Genomic DNA, 6,772 nt, shown 5'->3' on the forward strand with positions numbered 1-6,772 from the left:
GCGGATTCACTGGCGGGGCCTGGGGCCCGGGCCTGCGGTGTGCTGTCCGACCCCAAGGCCGTGCAGGGGCTTCCCTGGGGTCCCCTCCTTTTCCCAACTCCGGTTCCTGATTCCGTCTCCTCCCACCTCCCCAAGGAGGCGGAGTCCTGCAGGGAGGTGTGAGTAATGCAGGCAGGATAGGTGGCAGGCTCCTGGGCCCTATTTTTGGCTGTGGCCTCATTCTGGAATGTGCCCCAAGGTCGAGTGACACTCTGTGTCAGGAGGAGGAGGAACCCTCGCGGGCACCTCCTGGGGGTGAGGGCCGGGCAGGCAGGTGGCCAGCCGACCAGCCTGCTCCTTCCTTCCCGCCTCTTTGGCTCCTGAGCCCCTCAGCACTGCTATTTCAGGGTCGCGTTGGAGCCTCTGTGTCCACATCCCAGATTACCCCGGGACACGGGACTCTGGCATCCGTGCCATCCACACCCTGGCTGCCCTCAGCCCCACGCAGATGAGGAGAACACAGGTCCGGGCTCCAGCTCCTCCCGATCGGACCCCCCGCCCCGAAGCATGTCTGTTGGGGGAGGTGATGCTTGGGTGGCTTTTGCCCTCCGGGTCTTGCGGAAGCTGCCAGAGCCCTGACGGTGTGACCATGTCCCCATCCCCACCCCGTGCTTTCTGCCTTGGTGTGCGGGACGCGTTCAGTCCTGTCGGAGGAGGGCGGCTGTTTTGTCTTCGTTCCCCGTGGGTGACCGAGAACTGGAGAGGGACCCGGGGTCATAAGGGAGGAAGGGACACGAGTGCTGACGACTCCGAGTCAGACATTACACACACCGTCCAAGTTCATCTCCCAACCCTCTGCGAGCTGATTTTGCTCTTTCACCATCTGACATCTCCCACCCGAGGCTGCGACCTCCAGGAGGCCAAGCCAGTATGTGCTTGGGTCGCCTCTGCATGCCCAGCCTGGCCACAGAGGGCGTTGGATGAATGTGTGTGGGATGAAGGAAAGAGGCAAGCCCTGCAGGCCTCATGGAGGAAGAGACTCCGCTGAGGTATCATTGTCCTCTGGTGACCCCTTATCCCAGGCACCATTCCTCATCTCAACGCACCTCCAGGGGAAACAGACAAAAAGGGGGGAAAGCCTTAGGCTCCTGGTGTGACCAATAACTCAGACGCGAAGCAGTGAGACGTACACAGATGGTGACCCCTCCCAGGCCTCACAGAAGGGGAGTGCCCTTTACCAATGAGGTGTCCGGGTGGCGGGGTTCATAATTTCCATTACTAATAGCTAACATCACCTAATATGTGCTCAACATACATTATCTCGTTAAATAGTTACAACTCCGTGAGGTCTATATTATTCACCTCCATTTAATATTCTCTCCATTTTAGAGATGATGGAAGAGGCTCAGAGAGATTGAAAATGTTGCCCAAAGTCCCTGGCCGAGCAGGAAACCCAGCCCAGGTCGCAAGCCCAGGCATCTAACACATGTATGCTATCTTGCAGCACAGGTTTAAGGATAGTGAAGTGTGGCTTTCTCTCCATTTTGCTTCCTCCCTTTTCCCTGCTAAACCCACCAGAAAGTTTTACTGCCTGGGATTCTGAAAAGACATGTTCTAGGCCAGCTGAGCTTCCCTAAGGATGGTGAGACCATGACCTTCAGTCTAAGTCACAGGTAGAGATAGATAGAGATCGAGATAGAAATAGAGATAGAGATAGAGAGATAGATAGAGAGAGAGATAGAGAGATAGAGATAGAGATAGAGATAGAGAGATAGAGATAGAGATTTTGAGGCTCCTGTCAGAAGTGTAAGAGAGTTCAGTTACTCCATCGGGGAAAGAGGATTGCGCTTAATGCTTGATGCACCTTATATAACCCTCACACTAACCATGACAAGTAGGACTTTCCAGATAGGAACTCTGAGGCGGAGAAGGTTTGACAGGGCATCCCTGTTCAAGGGTGAGCTTGGGATTCAATTCAAAATCTGACCCCAAAGCCCATGTTCCTCCTTGCCCAGAGTGACTGCGTGTGATTTTATTTGGAGACTTGATGAAGCCCCTGTAACTACTATAGAACATTCTTACTGAGCTCTTGGCAGCTGCCGAGGAGTCTGGAGGGGGAATGGTGGAGCCTAGACCTCCGTCCCTGCTGGTGAAGTTGAGACATGGATCAGATGCTGGTGTTTTTCTGTTTCAAAGCAAGTGATGTTCTCTGAATGGTCCCAGGTCACATGAAGGGGCTTGGCCAGCTTGTGGCAGTATTTTCAGTCGATGACATAGGGCTCAGCCACCAAGGAAACTTATGGGAGCCCTGGGAAGGGCACTGCCCAAGGGAAGTGGCCCAGGGGAAAAGTTATTTGGGGCTGTTCATTTCTGGCATAGAGTTCCCTCCAGTCTCACTCTGAGTTATGCTCAAAATGGAAAGCTATTTCTAAGCATCCCCAAAATAAAAATAAGCTAGTAAACAGAACAGTTGAGTTCTGAAAAGATTTGTTACCTTGGCCAAGTCTAGAGTGTGGTGTGGGGGAGGGGAAGAGGGGACACGTGGGAGTGATCTGGGGGTGTCCTGAGTGGGTGCTGTAAACACACATTCCACTGACACCAACTTCTGGAAGGGTGCTCCCTGCTGTGAACCCTGATAACTGAAAAAACAAAAAGTTTTGTCTCTCAAGGTAGGAAACCAAATGAGGTGACCCCTAGAGGGAGCTTCTAGCCTGAGGAGGTTTCTAGGACAAGCATTAGCCTGAAACTCGGTCTTGAACGACGGAATCAGAGCCACCCCTCTGGCCCAAGCCGTTCCCCTCCATCACCACCACCACGTCTTCCCTTTGCCTTCTCACCTGACCTCTCCATCCCACCTGGGGTCAGATGAATACAAACGTTCCAGACCACCTCTGTCCCAATGGTTCCGCACAAAGCTTGGAGCAGCGGAAAACACCAAAATGGCCCAAGTCAAAGGCAGTCCCTCCTGGGAGTGACGGGCCGGCAGCAGAGCGTCTAATTGTGATTTCCTCAGCCTTTTCCCCCCAGGCATCAGCAGCCCACGTTCTCCCCACTGTGGCCACATCAGATGAAAAAAGGAGGGCGCCCATGCTCCCCAGATGACCCACTTTTCATGCCCTGATAACTCCTCCCCCATCTAGACCCCGCAGGTGGGCGTGATCTGTACCCCTTTTTATTCACACCTTCACATTCTCTGTCTATGATGACTGGGGCGGGTGTGTTATCTTTTGCTAGAATGTGAGCTCCTAAAGGTTTATCTATCTCACCACCAGCCCCTAACCCCGTGCAGGCTCAATAAATGTGCTGAGTGAATGAATACAGGCATTGTTTTAAATGATACCTCGCTGGGTTTGAGATCACTGGGGTCCTGTAGAGAATCTGACTTCAGACCAGCTACAAGTCAACCTGTCTTTTGCTAAAAGAGTTCAGTTATGTCAAGATCTTCTCAGAGAACCTGAGTGCCCCACACAGTAGTAGTGATGTGGGTAAATAAAACAAGCACAGGGCCCTCAAGCTCTGAGATCTGATTCCCCTGTGTTTTTGCAACAAATTTCCCTTTCCTGCCTGTGCCGGGCAGAGGCTGGTATTAAAATGAGCCCGGGGTTGCCGAGCAAACCACCATTTTTCAGGGCCATGCTGGGCATTCGGGGGAGGGAACGTTGGCACAAAGTGCACTTTAGATCACTTCTCCTCAATAAGCAATAGGTTCTTTCCTACTGAGGCCGCCAAGGAGAGGGTAATGAATGGTTAAGGACCATGGACTTTGGAAACAGAATCCCAGTTCCAATCCTGGCTCTGTTGGCCATTACTCTGTCAGAAGCTGTCTGCACGCCCTAGCTGGTTTGGCTCAGTGGATAGAGCATCAGCCTGCGGACTGAAGGGTCCTGGGTTTGATTCCAGTCAAGGGCACATGCCTGGGTTGTGGGCTCGGTCCCAGCAGGGGGCATGCAGGAGGCAGCCAATCAATGATTCTCTCTCATCATTGATGTTTCTATCTCTCTCTCCCTCTCTGAAATATATATATATATAAAGCTGTTTGCATCCATTTCTTTATTTGTAAATGAGGAAAACAGCACAACCTCTGGAAGGTTCTTAGGAAATTTGAGTTAAAAATATGTGTCTAGAACCATATCTAAGCGCATAGTAAATACGATATACGTATCATTGAGCCTCCTCTGGACTCCCTGAGACTTTGTGAGAGTGTGAAAACCACGGTCACTCCAATAGGCAGCGTGTGCGGCGTGGGCGCAGCCAGCCACCTGCCCACCTTCGCAGTTGGAAGCAAACATGCAGCCAGCAGAACAGTGTGGTGCGCCTGGGAAGGGGTACTTGTCTGGGTCTCAACCACAAAGCCTCCATCGAGGAGAACTGATCCCCAGGACAAGCCCCCAGGCAGTGTAGACAGGGGACCCCTCTTCACTGTTCCTTTCTGGGACCTCAGGAAAGAAACCCCTTTCCTACCTGCTGCCTGACCTTCTCCTCTGGCAGAGGCTTTGGGGGGTGGTATGGGGTGGGGTGGGTGATAAGGCCTCACCTGCATCCCTCTACCCTCATCCCTTCTACACTGAACCTAGAAAGTTCTTTTAACTCTCATGGTTCAGATGATGAACAAGAGCCTCCTTGTTCCAAGTAAAAGTTTCCTTCCTTTCCTACAATCTTTTGTAAAATTCAGAAAGAGGCCATTTCCCCAGGTAAAACCCTTCCTAGCTGGTGTGAACACCGGGCTGTTCTCAAAGTCGTTATAGTTAAAGGGCCTCTGGTGACACCTCCGTTGCCAGGAAGCTTCCCAGGGATTGCAGCTACCTTAGGCGTTGTGTTGAAATGGTTTAGGGATCCCCATCATGTTTCCCCGAAACAGAGCGAGCTGACAGCCAGTCACCAGGGCTCTAGGGAACTTCAGAACGGCAGGTAGTTTACACAACAAGGAGGATTCCTGTTTTGGGAAAAGAGCTCTGAGGGGAGTAGGCAGATCTGGATGGAACCAGAGTGAGAAGAGTACAGGCGTGCCCCGCTCCTTACAAAACAACTCTCAAGTCCAACCTTCATCCTTACTAGCAACGGCTTTATGGATGGTGGCGGGGTGCCGGCATTTAGTTCAGAACAGAAAAGGGACTGTGCCTGCAACGACTGAACCTATGTCCTAGGCCAGCGGTTCTCAACCTGTGGGTCGCGACCCCTTTGGCGGTCGAACGACCCTTTCACAGGGGTCGCCTAAGACCATCCTGCATATCAGATATTTGCATGACGATTCATAACAGTAGCAACATTACAGTTGTGAAGTAGCAACGAAAATAATTTTATGGTTGGGTCACAACATGAGGAACTGTATTTAAAGGGCCAGAAGGTTGAGAACCACTGTCCTAGGCCACCTGGACTCTGGACTAAAATGGGCAACATTTGTAGGGTCCTCTGATTCTGTTCCTCCAACCACACTGATAGTACTTGGTATGTATTCCTTTCTAACAGTGGCCAGGAGGCACCGATTTATACCCATTTCCTAGAAACCAGACGAGACTGACGCCGAGCCCATGCGTGCCACGTTTCTTCCCAGCTGAAAGGAATAAGGAATTGTTTGGAATCTGAATCTGGTGCAGGGGGACATCACGGCCCAGCCTTCACGCTGCCATGCCCCCCAGCTCTCAACAGCACCAGGGAGGAGGAGGAGAAGAGCTGTGGAAGGGCACGCAGAGAACCGGCGTTTAAAAATAGCTGCAACCTCATGGCTGGGAAGGAAGTTTATGTTCGACTTTAACACTCAGCACAAAAAAAAAACAAAAAACAACCACCATAAACGCAATGTCTAGCTTCTTCTGTAAATGTGGTTTTTCCACAATTATCTTTGAAATGCTTACAGGAGTGTGTATACAGAAGGGATGCGACCTACAATATATGCCAAGGTTTGTCTAAAAATATTTTACACCTGTTCTCTGTTCTGCACACTGGTCATATTTTACCAGTGAAGTAAAGTACTCATAATGCCAGACGGAATGTGTTTTTCCTTCCAAGTCCTCAATGTTTTTCCCTTCTGCAAAGCAAACCTCCTCTTCTTTTCTACCTGCAGTAAAATAAAGCCAGCGCCATCACCCATATGACACATCTACCACCAGAGCTGCATTTTAATGGCTCCTATTTCTGAGCCAGTGTCATTTAAATAAGAACAACCATTTCAATACTTTTCACAGCAGCATGGGCGCTTCAGCAAACGTTGTTGGCTGCTCCCACAAGGAGCATCAACTCGTATACTGGGTTTAAATCAATTTGCTGATTGCATGAAAAAGAATGCTGAAACACTGGTTTCCCTCTCAGCACCTCAAAACTAGAATTACAAACTCAGTGGTATTTATTACTGAAACATGAATAGAGTAGCTTCCAGGATATTACTGTAGAATTTGTATTGAATTCTGCTGGTGCAAAGAATAGACTGGACAGCGAAATGTTGATATAATAAACAGTTATCATCTTCATTTACTTTTCTGATTTCAAAGGGCAACAAACATGGACAAAATTCTGAATGTCATGGTTTCTAAATATGTAAGCCCCTAAGAACATGCTCCATTAATTCAATGACAACTCTTCATAGCAAGGTGATTAGTTCCCTGAGGAAGTATAGTGAGATCACTACACCCATTTTGCAGATGAAGAAACTGAGCCATCTCAGTCAAATGACTTAACTTGCTTAAGGAAGAAATTAGACCCATAATTTCAAATAGCCTCTAGACATGGGCTGCCTCCTGGCTCAATGTTTTCTTCTAAGGTTTGCCTAATTGTGAGGTGATCTCAAATCTCCACTTAC

This window comes from Myotis brandtii, unplaced genomic scaffold (assembly GCF_000412655.1).
Source record: "Myotis brandtii unplaced genomic scaffold, ASM41265v1 scaffold265, whole genome shotgun sequence".
In the NCBI taxonomy this organism is placed as follows: Eukaryota; Metazoa; Chordata; class Mammalia; order Chiroptera; family Vespertilionidae; genus Myotis; species Myotis brandtii.